Genomic DNA, 13,147 nt, shown 5'->3' with positions numbered 1-13,147 from the left:
GTGTTGTGTGCAAATCAGTTGGCTGAAAAGTCAGTTATGTGGAAAATACTGTAGATAACCTTTTTCAACTCAATTAAACAATTTTGGTGTAATACCCTAGGCTGTAAGGAACAAGCAATTGACTAAAGCATTTAAAAAACCTCAGGGTACAATCCAGAAAACCCTGCACAGACAAAATTCCTACTTTCTTCAGCACTAATCTTGCACCAAGAGTATGCAATTCTGTGCAGACAGAAGAGGGGTTAGACTAGTATTTATTGAACGCTATATATACAGTGATAATTCTTGATTTTCAAAGTGGAAGTGGCATTGAAGCAGAGACTATAAAGATATGTCCTTCTGTGTTTCCAAGCCGAGTACTGCTGATGTCTACTCTCTCAAAATGCTGTGTTATTTGTAAATGGGTTTCATGGTAAAACTATTATAAAAAAATTTACATAATATGACTCTGTTGAGTCATAAAGAACAATAAAATATTAAAGTCAAAAACTCATGTAGTAAAAAAAAAATCTTTAAATTTGTTTAATCCAGAGATTAATACCATTTGAAAACATAACTTTATTTTTGCTTAACATGTACTGTCATTCATGGTTTATCATCCTATGAAACAGATAAAGAAGATGATATAAGTAATATAGAGTTTACTTATATCATCTTCTTTATCTGGAAAGTAGCTGTGTACAATGGTAAATACACACACACACACACACACAGACACACACACATATTGTCTCTGATTCTTGCTACATTGTTAGGGTTTCTCTGTACGCTACTGAGAAGACTGGTGGCTGTACATCCCTAGATAGGTTTAAAATAGAGGTTGATCACCAGAAAGAGTAAACCATGTGATTAGATTTTAACTTGGAGAAGCAGCTCCCTACCATAAAGAAGGATAAACCTGAGACATTTCTAGCTAAACGCACACACCCTGAAGCTATACTCTTAAGTGAAATAAATAGGACATGCATGTGTGTAAATATTGCATCATCTCTCTGGTGTGAGAAACTGAAAGTGCAAACAGGGACCAACATGTATAACAGACAGTGTGAAATAAAAAAAAAAGAATGTTCAAAAGGAAAGGGGAAGGGGGGGCAGAGGAAAAATGAGAAAAGAAGGAAAAAGTGTAAAAAGCTTTTGTAAATAAGGAGCTGCAAAGGGTTGAAGGGAGGAAAGGGGAATGGGAAAAAAAAGAGGAATCAAGTTACATCAGTACAGGCACAAATTCCCTATGATGAATGTGATCGTTATGGAAATCTAAATTGTACTAATAAACTTTTTTTTAAAAGAGTGAGGAGAGAACACCTTCAGATTGTACTCAGGCACCAATGGTGAATGACTTAGCTGTGCCTATACAACAAAAAGTCCTAAGAAATGGGGCACAGAGAACACCAGGTTGGTGAGTGCAGAGTTGCTGGGAGTGGGCGAGCAGAGCTCTGTGTCTTGTCCTGGAGGTCCATTTGATCACAAGTGTACTATTTTTAATAAACTGGTCATAGTAAGTGATTTTTATGAGTTCTGTGACCATTTTTAGCAAAATATCAAAACCGAGGGAATTGGTGTTGTGGGAATCCCTGAAAGCAAGTCAAATAGCAAGTGTTGAACCTGGGGCCTCATACTCCAGTGTCTGTAGTCCTAAGTGCAGCGGTTGGTGAAACTAAGCTCTTAGCTTGTAGAGTTTAACACTATGTCTAGGTCATTAGTGTCAGAATTGAATTGAATTGTGGAACACTCAGCTTCTTGAGAACTGCAGAATCACCTGTGAGGAAACTCACACAGTAGTATTAAAAAGACAGGAGTAATCTGTTTCTCTTGGAAAGAAGGACCAAACAGAAGCAGGAGTTTGTGCCAGAAAGGATGGAAACATTAACAGAAGATCTTGCTGTTAGGCAATACTCAGGCATGTTGAAAAAGATTTGCTCAGGATTATTCATTTTTTGAATAAAATGTGATATTTAAAAATAGAATAACTTTGATAATATTTTTCATTTTATTTTATAAACAATAAAACAAATTTCCATAACCAAATAATAAAAGAATAGTAATAGTTATTACATTGTTTATTGTTATCTTGAAGCAATTACTCTGAGTACAAGACATAAACCAGAAAGATTCTTACAAAAAAGAAACAAACAGTAAAACAAACTATTTTATCAGCAAACTAAGATAAACTAGTAGTATAAATGAAACAAATTAGCATATATATTTAAATATTTTAAAAGGATGTAATGTGTAATTTGGGGAAGTATGTAAACTCTCCACTTCCTACTTATCTCTCTCTCAATACACTGCCGTAAAGAATGATAAACTTGAGGCATTTGTAGGTAAATGGATGCAACTTCAGAACATAAAGTTCAATGAAATAAGACATAAGCGTAAATACCACATGGCTTCTTTTTTATGAGACACACTATGTATATCCAATTTAAATGCAGAGCAAATGCCTCTTACTTTCTCACTCTTATTTCCAACTGCCATACTAATAACTGTTGTTCGGAGCTGCAGATGTGAGTAGCTTCCTACTTTCCATCTCTGCACTGTGATGGAGGGGTGCTGGTTGGGGTAGAGGACAAGGAGATCCAACCCTAGGTCCTACTTAGGTCTGTTGATCTGCTACTGTCTTCTTAGTCTTTCTCGAGGAGCTGACAAAGTCCTTTGGCATAGAGCTCAGTGTTGCACTGTACCACTCTTTCTGGGCTTTTTGGCTGATCTGCAGAAAACAAAAATTAAACCTGTCTCCTGATTTCTTCTTTCTTTCTTTCTTTTTTTGTTGGTACTGGGGATCAAACTTGGGACCTTGTGCTTGCAAGGCAGGCAGTGGAACCATTGAACTAAATCCCCGGCCCTTCCCTGATTTCTTCTTAAAAGGTCACCAAGCAGTATTTCAGGGGCAAACCATAAGGCTATAGCATCTGTTGATATCTTGCCTATGTTTATTGTTTAGTCTTATATGGCTTTTCTGTGAGTGGCTTGCACACATATTTTGAACGGACTGAATAAGCAACAGAAAATAGAGTCTTGTATGGAACAGTCATGCTTCAAAGTAAAGGGGACCAGGGAAGATACTGAACTAGAAATCAAGTTGCTGCTTTAATTTCTCTCTTCCCCATAATGCACACACTGATACTTGAAATCATGAAAGCTATTATTCATTAGTTTATTCCTCATTTAGTTGGTTCTTTCTCCCAAACAAAAACAGACATTTGTGCCAGAAAGGGTAGCAGTATTGACGGATGACCATGCTTCATCTTGTCCTGTGAGCTGTTAGAATGACTTCCCAACTTTTGTTTTGCACAATAGTCTAAGTTAAACTTAATGTTAATTTAATAGATTATTTTTAAACTCTAAAAAAATATATTTATACATTGATTTTCTCACGGGCAGTTGGTATGGAGTCATTTTTCCATTTAGTTATCATGTGTCTCCCAAAGACTTACATTCATCCTTGACATACTTTTTTATACAGAACATATGTATATGAACTATTGCTTATTATTTTCAAGTGTGTGTATCTCATCTTTCCTGAAACATTTCACCTGTCTTTTTAGTTATTTTTTTATTCAGATTATTTTGTGACTGTTACGTTAATTCTTTTTGTTATGCTTGTGTTTAGCATTATTTTCCTAGTGTAAGGCAACTTTAGAATCCATTCTGTACTGATTATATTAGGGATGTGGGTAGCATTTGTGTTTGAAAGTGCTTTAGGGGTCACATCTTTATCCTACTCATATCCATAAAGTATATCCGAGATTTAGGCAGATATAGAATGGACAGATGAACAAAAGTTGCTTTATGACCATTGTAAGCCTAATAAATCAGAATTGAGATGAGTCTTCTTAGTCTAAAAATATTGCCACTGAGTCTTTAAATTAAAGAGGAGGGGCTATAGTTTCAAATAGATTTTCAGGAAACCAAAAATACGATTGATTAAAATTGTCCACTCAAAAAATAGAAAAAGTTTAATTCAGAGAAGAAAAGATATTCATTTGTTGTCTGTCTAGATCAGTAATTTTCAATGGGCAGCTTCCCACCATCGGATATTTGACAGTGGCAGAAGGCAGTTTTGCTTCTCATCTTGGGTTGTTGCTATGGGTGCATGGTGGGTCGGAGCTGGGGATGCTGCTAAACATTTGATACCAAACAGGAGAGACCCTGAATTAACCAGATTTTCCATTGCCCAGACAAAGTACCTGACATGTACAACTTAAAAGAGAACAGGTTTATTTTGACTCATGGTTTCAAAGGTCTCAGTCCATGGGTGGTTGGCTTCAAGGCAGGAAAGGCATGGAGGAAGGGAATGGTGGAGGAAAACTACTCAAACCATGGCAGTCAGGAAGCAGGGAAGCAGAGAAAAGCTGTCTTTTTTTTTCCAGATCAAAGCTATATCCTCCACAAGTACACCCCTATGACTCAGCCTCTACTCCTGTTAGAACATTCAGCTATGAACTGATCAATGGATTAACCCACTGATCAACATGGCAACCCCCTGTCTAGTCACCTCCGAAATACCCTCCCCGGACACAGGAGAATTTTTGGGAGGACAGCAATCTCTGACAAAACAAAACTTATTTGGGCCCTAGTGTCAATAAAGCTGAGACTTAGAAACTTGCTGTAGAATAGCAGTTCTCAGTTTTCAGATGTGGGCCCCAGGCCAACAGCATTTGTGTCCTCTGAGAACCTGTTAGACGGGTGCAGTTCAGGCCTCTCCTTGGGCTTCCGAACCACAGTGCAGCCCAGAACCTGTGTTTTAACAAGCACCCCAGGAGACTCAGATGCGTGTTTGCGAGCCACAAGTAGATGTTTCAGTTTTTTATTTTTCACTCTGAAGAATATCAGTTCTTACTCTCTCCTCAACCTTTCACTTTTTCCAGTGGCCAAAGTGTGAAATCAAGCTCTTTCCTGAACGCTAGTGACCATGCTCAAGAAATTTCTTGTGTAGCGGCCTCTTTCTACCTTGAAGAAGGTCTCTCCCCAGGATCAGCCTTTGTCTTCTCTCCTTCCGCATTGTTTTGAAATATTGGCGCAATCAACGCTATATTTTGGTCACTCACAGCGGCTCAATCCCGTACATCTGTAGAAAGTGCAGTTCTTCCTCAGCAGTGGGAAGGGGAAGTTGCTCTGCTTGGTCAGCTTGTGGCGCCCTCATGGGTCAGCACCCCGAGCGCTCTCTCGCTGCGAACTGTTCAGTTCATTTTGATCTGTAGTTTAGAGATTCAGTTTGCAGTCTTTTATTCCATTGTCACCTCATATCTGCCAAATTAATTACACTTTGGGGCTTTGATCACACTAAAATCTACACTGTACATGACACACAGTGCATATCTCAGGCTATGGCGACTTCATATATAAAAAAGCACACCACAATTTCTTTCCTCCTCATGGTACAGAAAATGGAACATTAAGAAGTGTGAGAGTTCGAGCTGAATGTTGTCACTGATGGAAACCGAGTCCTTAAGAAATATTAGCGAGGCAGATTTTTGGTTTGTCAGCCCGTTTTTTTTTTCCATCATGCATTCAAATCCTTATTCCAGTGTACGAAAAAACAGCTTTTGTATGAGCTTTTATGGTAGAGTGGAAGAATGCAAATCTTATAATTAAGAACTCAGGCTTCCTTATTAGCCTACAAATCATACAATGAAATAATTAAACAGACATGGCCAAATGTTCTTACTCAATTAATTTGGAAATATATCATTCATCTGTGTGGCCTGCTATCACCACGGACAGTTTTCTTCTGTTCAGCTCTGTGAAGGGTTTCTGGCATGTGGTACTGCCAATGGGGTTGAAAACCTTAACACAAAATAATTATTTCAAATTCAGAGGAGAGGTGAACGGTGTAACCACCTGTAGTTTTCTTCTTCAACTGCCTCTTCATTTCCGTGAAGAGTTGGAGACTTCTACTGAGTTGGTATGAAATATATTTCATCTTGTGTTGTTAGGAATGGACTCCTGCTCATAAAGGTTTACACAGAGCTGCAATGAAGAGGAGTGAATAACTCCCCAAATTTGAAGATGATAACCCTGCCCCATGGTTTCTCTATGTCTCATTCTGTGTCCAAGTGGAGAGGTAATAAGGTGGACTCTTCATGGCCCTCGGCTCCTTTGCTTTCTTTAATGTTGAGAAATGACAGGAATATGAGTTTTGCCTATTTTTACTTTTATTTTTTCATTGAGTTTATTGGTACATTTTAGGTGTACAGTATAGTTTCATTCATCATTGCGATCTTGACCTTTACAGGACAGGTCTTGGTTCTCATTTTTTCTCCATACCCCTACCCTCCCTTCATGCCCTCCCGCCTCCCCTATTTACAAAGACTTTGTTTCCATTTTTCCTTTTCTCATATTTTTTCTTTCCCTTATTACCTTTCTCCTACCCTTCCCACTTCTCCTATACCTTTAGCCCTTTTCTTCCTATTTCACATTGTCAATATACCATTTGGATCTTATTTACACTTTTACTTATTCATTTGTCTTTTTCTAAATAGCTTACTGACATGAATTTAGATTGTTCTGTCACTGCACAGGGTCCCAGGATATTCTCCAAAGAGGAGGTGGAGACTCCACTTGTTCCACCCACAGCATAGGGGACAGGGTCACTGACTTCTGTCACTGAAAAATAATTTTTAAGACACATCATGAGGGACATAAAGAGGTTTACAGGACCAGAATAGCACATGGGCCTTCCAGAGAGAGGTATCTTTTAATTTGGGGTTGGGGTTTTTATGTCTTGGGCATGTCTTCAGGATGGGTGATCTAGGCTGTGTATTCTTACCGTCTATCAAGTTTCCACAGAATGTGAACTGTTTAAATGTGTTTCAAGTTGAGATCTGTTGCCCGCTACTATTGCTGCTTCCCTGTGGGCCAAAGTCTGTGTGAGGGACAGAAAAGACAGGGAAAGGCACAGCCCGAGCCCAGTTTACAGGTTGATTGTCCCCCAAGCCCCTCAGGAACTTTTGTGAAGTGAGTTTCAGGTAGAGAAAGGGGCTGGACTAACTTTTGTGTGATGAAGCTCTACTTTTTCTTGAAAGAATAATTTTAAAATAATGATTTTTGTCACTTTTTCGCCTATCTTTATTTCTTCTGTCTTACCTCAGTTTCATGTTTTTAAGTAGGAATACTTTTCATTTTATTTCCCCCCTTAAAAATAACTATACTGTGCCTTCTTAGGCTTTGTAATAGCATGAGCTGTTTCTATTCTTTAAACAGCGGTGGAAGAAATTCGGTAAGTGGCTGGGTTCCTCACAAGTGATCAATGACACACATGCAGAGTGTCTTTGAGAAAGGAGAATACTTGTTGAACAAGTCTTTTGGTGGTAGATCTGTTGTTGGTAGATGTGTTTTGCTGTACAAGTCCATTGGATTTGTATGGATATATGAGGAGAAAGCACTTTTGAATTTTCTGAATCTGTGTGTGTGTGTGTGTGTGTGTGTGTGTGTGTGTGTGTGTCTTTCTGAGGCAGTAAACAGTCCAGGGATGCAATGGAAGGAAGGAAAGAATGGGTATTTTGGAGCAAGAAAGAGTGGATCAGTAGAGTGAATCCTTCAAGCATTTGTTAGATATTTTTGGAAAGTCAGCCTTTCTTTTTTGGAGCCCCTGCCTTAAGAACTACACAGTCCTCAGTCATCAGTCATTTCTCATTTCGACTGCCAATTACTTTTCAACCGAGCCCTCTTTGGGAGGATCACCCTCTCTACCCTTTCACTATCATGCTTGTTCATGTGTGCAGGCACAGAAAAATACAAGATCCATCAATATACCAATGTGGAAGTTAGTTTCCATTCCTAAAACCGCAAAAATGTAATAAAAGTGATAAGGACTACAAATCTCGCTTTGATAATATGATTTTATACCATGCCAGGCACATTGCAATGGTTTCCAGCTTGAATAGGTGAGCAAGTATGTAAGCAAACATGAATTCAGTCTCTGTAAGAAATAGTGCAGTTGTGCTGGGGATTTAGCTCAGTGATTCTGCTGCCTGCTTTGAAAGTGTAAGGACCTGAGTTCAATCCCTGGTTAATCCCCTACCCCCACAAAAAAGATAGTGCAGTGGTTACTGAGAGCCAATAGAAACAAAGGGTGCTCTTCCTCATTAGTCCTTATTTTAAAAACAGTAAAATTAAAGATGATTTACTTCAGATGTGACATGAAGAGGGAACTTTACAGCTGTCTAATTTAACCTTCTGACTCAGGACACCTTAACCCACCCTGCCAGGTCTCTGCTGTCACACCATAGGCTGCTGTAAAATCAGATGAAGTTTAGGTCGTGCTACTCTAGGCTGCTGCTCAGCAGGCAAAGGGCTGCTGTCCGGGTTCATGCTGGCACACTGGTGGTGGCAACACTTCAACTCAATGTTTGGGAAGAAAGTGTGAGAGTCAGAGCCTGTTCCTGACAGCCTAAAGAGCTGGTACGGAGGAGACACATGTTACTCAACACTTCTAAATTCCAGACTGCTGCCTGTGTATCTCTGCTCCAGATAAATGTCTCTCCCCTTTGGTGAGTCTCTTGTTCTCAAAGCTAAATGCCTTATGTCCTTATCAAATTGTTTGTAGGACATTTTGATTGTCCAACTTTCTGAGTTTATTAACTTACTTCCTCATGCACTGGATGCCTTGAAGAGCTAGATAAATTAGATGTTTGGCAGAATCTGAGATTGGGCTTTTCACACGGTCCGAGGTAGGAGGGTCCACAAATCAATTTTTCGGGTCAGTCCAAACTCCTGACTTCACTGAATTTGGGTTTGTTTCCATCATCCTTGAAGGAAAAACACTAGTGTGTAGTTCTTAAGTTCATGGGCTCAATGCTTAAGTTTGAACTGAATCTGAGCATTACTACTCTCTAGCTGTGTGATCCGCAAGTTACTTACATTCCCCATGCCTCAGTTTCTCCATTTACTAAATGCAGTTCGTGATAGCAGCTATAGAGGTAGATGATTGTGTTAAGTGGATTTGTACGTGTAATACTCTTACAAGAGCCTCTGGCACATGGTAAGCCCTAAAGAAGTGTTAGCTATTTTTTACTATCCTTATGTCTCCTTGTAGTCTTATGTAATTCCCAGATAGAGAGCAGCAAGGCCCCTTGGGGCAGCCATGATTTCTTCTCATGGCACCGTAGCTTACTTGATGGAGCAGGGCCCAGCGTCACTCTCTTCAGGGAGTGACTGTGAGGCAAGGAAACTCTAGTTGACAGTTTTCACTTCTTGCCCTCCCCAGTCCCACAGCAGTAATGTATTAGTTCAGGCTCTCTGGAGGGACAGAATCAATAGAAAATAAATGTATTATCATGAAAGGGACTTATTAGATAGCTTACAGGATCAGAGGCAGCCGAGTCCACAATGCCCTACGCCCTGTAGAAAGCTGGGGACTCCAGTAGCCGCTCATCCCAGGAAGATGGAGGCTGCAGATTGAGAGAGAGGGAGATGGCAGCACCAGTCTGTGGTTGAAGGCTTGTAGCATTGCTGGTGGAAACCTGTGACAAAATGCTGAAGAAACCGGAAACTGATGTCCAACAGTGATGGCAAAGATAGGAGCTCTTCGGAAGTGGGGGTGCTTCCTTGTTTTCCCTCCTTTCATCCCATCCAAGCTACAAGCAGACCTATTGGTTGGTGCCACCCACAGCCAGGGTGAATCTTCCTCCACCAGTTTTCAGACCTATGTGGCAGCCATCCAGACTCACCCAGAAATGTGCTCCAGTAACTCTTCAAGGAGTTTTATAATTCATGCAGTTGGACAAACCACAATTAGTGGTCACAGGTGACTTGCAATCTTTTAAGGAAATTAAATTAATTTTTCATCCATGCAACATGACTCCTTTATTTGGTCTAATCTATCTGTATAATACAGAGTTTTATTTTTCTCTCATCCTAAGGAATCAAACATTTTGGTTCTGTGGCTCAGGGGTTTCAGGGCTGTGCCTGACTCCTGTGGACTTTTCCTCATGTTTGTCTTATTATTGTCTGTCTCATTCTGTTCGAAAAACAAAAGTTTTCCCCAAGATCCCCTCCTTGCCTTCTCTCATGTCCAGGAGCTTTCTGCTCATTAGCTAGAATGAGAGCCGCGTGGGAACTCCAATTGCAAGGGAGGAAGCCAAGTGGGGGTGCAAGACCATCCAATTTGATCTAAATAGATAATGATGCTTGGCTTGGCACTGGGCCCCGATACAGGGAAGGGATGATGGGAACTGCCGGAGACCCCTGCAGGGGTCCTGGCCTTCTGCAAGCCGGGGCGACATCCGAGAGAGGAAAGTGGGAACTAAAAGAAACAGAGACGGAGACTTCAGAGAAACTGAGTCTTGGGCTGATCTAAGCTGCTCTGAGCTGAAAAGACAAAGGGCTACCAGAACATCCAGGGTTTATTCATTACAAGGGTGGGAAGGGGGGAAACTGGGCAGGCTTGGGACACCCTGCTGACAACAAGTATCAAGCCAGCAGGATGGTAGAGTGAGGGCACAGGGACGTCTTTGCTGGAGAGAACAGTTAATTCATAGGGGAAGAATTTAGCTGGAGTGAGTTGGCTTTGATTGGGAGCGGACTCAGCCAAGCTCTGCCACTTCCAGTGTAACACAGCCCGGTGGCCTTATGGAGGGGCAGGAAGCTTAAGTTACCATAGTCCTCTAATGCTGGGCAGAGTTGCCTGCTACACCCTGACTCTGTGCATTCTCAGAAATCTCTGTAATGGAAGTGTGTGTGTGGAAGAACGCATATTGGCCAATCAACAATCAGCGTTTATGTTTACTGATCTTTCTTGGCTCAGTTGCTTGTAGTTTTCCTTCAAAAATTTTTACTGTTCATCAAAATAAGTTTAAAGAGTTTTAGTGGAGAAATTTTATAGTTGAGAAAATGAGGCAGGCAGTAGGCAAGATGGGATTCAAACTCAGGCCACTGATGTCCCGCTCACACTCCACACACATGCCCAGAGGGATGATGTTAGAGCTGCAGGTAAAGTGATTACCCAGTACCGCCCTGAGAGAATGCAATGTGATTTGTCAGGCTCATTACTGGAGAGAGGATTCCCAGGAGTCTTTTATACGAGAGTCCTAAACTGAGAATTACTTGTCACGCCAAGTGACCCAGAATTCTTATAAAGTGTAGCTTCTCTTCTGAGCTCCCGCATGCTTTCTCTCTCCCATTCCGGGAATGCTGTCTCGATCTCTATGCCTTTCTGCCTGGGCATCTTTTCTTTCGTCAATTTATGGCAAGGCCAAGTAAAATGTCACTCTTACAGTGTGTACGACCCTGGATATTCCTTGACTTGTGACAATTACCCTTATATAATGAAGTGTTTTTAGGAAATACTCAGATATAATTACTATGCTGTTTTTAGCACAGGGAGGAGCTCACAGCTCACTGAGCATTCTGTGGTGTGTTCTCCCCTCCAATTGCACTTAGACCTGGTTTGAGTCCTAATTATGCCATCAGCTCTGGCCTACATGGCTGGCTGTGCTGCTGCAGGGCATGCTGGTGCTAAGCTCACTGAGAAAGAATTTAATGTGACTTGCACAGAGAATACTGAGGGACCCTTGTTTAGACTAGGGAAACTCTAGTGCTTCTGTTGTTTCTCTGCTCTTTGTTGCAGTAGTGACCCGGGTATACGCCCTTGCAAGCACAACAAAAGGTGATGCTCTAGCTCCTGTGTACCTGCCCGGGTGGGGTGGGGGAGCCACGTTTGTCCTTAGTGTCCACTCCCCTCTACCAACACACAGTCTTGAAGGTCATCCTTTTCCTCTTCAGTCAACGCAATAATGAAAAGTTGTTCCGTGCGTGCAACATAGGACTAAGTACTGCAAGGCAAGTACTACGAGGTCTCCTCTTAGACACAAGAAAAGCATCAAGGCAGCTTTGTGGATCTTGGTGCCTCCCTTAAGAGCAGGGGTTAGCAATTTTTTTTTTTCTGAAAAGAATCAGTAAGTGTTTCAGGCTTCATGGATCCTAAGTTTTGTGTGGTAAACACTCAGCTATGTCTCTACAGCCTGAGAGCGACCATGAACCACGTGCACTCACGGGAACCTAGTGTTTCCAGATCTTGCTTATGGACTTGACATTTGGGTTTTACATAATGTCACATGTCACAAAATAATGCTTTACTTTATTTGCAGCTACATAACAGTGAAAAACAATTTCATCTTTATCTCATGGTTCATACAAAAGCAAGCAAGCAGCAGGCTATAGTTTGATGTCCCCTGGTCCAAACCACCTCTGTCCACTTTAATCTTCTAAGTGATGAAAATCTTCTACATTGAGCACCTGAAATGTGGCTAATGCAGTTGAGGAACCACACTTCACATTTTAATTAATACAAATTTAAATTTAAATAGCCACCAGTCACAGGATTGGTCAGATCTGTTGTTTAGTTGACCAAGATTTGACCTTCCAGTTTTTGCAGTTTTTAGACCAGAATTTTAAATTCCTAGAAGAAAACATCTGGATGGCCTAGGTCGGGCAAAATCACATAACAGTTACTTGGCTTTCAGAAGTTCTGTGGGGTCAAGGGGGAATTTCCTGAAAAAGAGCACCTGCATATATAACCTAATAGAGTTTTCCACCAATTTCCTAAAGTCCTTGCATTTTAAAAAGTCATGGAAAGAAGGAATGACTTCAATATGATACACTTTTGGTGGCATCAGATTTGATAAGAGATTTGTGGTTGCTCATACTACAGTGTTGACTTACATATCCTTGGAACTGTTGGTGAATATAACTATCCTTTAAAAATGTTACACATGCAGTCAATCAACAAATATATATATTTTTTTTATTTATTGAGTTTATTGGTACATTTAGGGATACAGTACAGTTACATTCATTGTTGGGATCATGTACCTTTACATGGCAAGTCTTGATTCTCATTTTATTCCCCTTACCTCTGCCCTCCCTTCACCCCCTCCTCCCCTCCCCATCTACAAACACTTTATTTTCATCTTTTCATTCTCTCACATTTTTTTCTTTTCCCTTTTTGTTCTTCCCCTACATATCACACCTTCCCTACACCTTTAGCTCCTTTCCTCCCATTTCTAAATGTCAGTAATCTTATTAGAATCTTATGCATTGTTGCAGAATATTCACACCAGGGAAACTATTTGGTATTTACACATGTGGGACTTATTTATTTCACTTAGGAGTATATCTTCAATATGTATCCATTTTCCTATGAATG

Source organism: Fukomys damarensis, unplaced genomic scaffold (assembly GCF_012274545.1).
Source record: "Fukomys damarensis isolate Sample0158 unplaced genomic scaffold, DMR_v1.0_HiC HiC_scaffold_4, whole genome shotgun sequence".
Lineage (NCBI taxonomy): Eukaryota > Metazoa > Chordata > Mammalia > Rodentia > Bathyergidae > Fukomys > Fukomys damarensis.
This window is presented reverse-complemented; position numbering follows the sequence as displayed.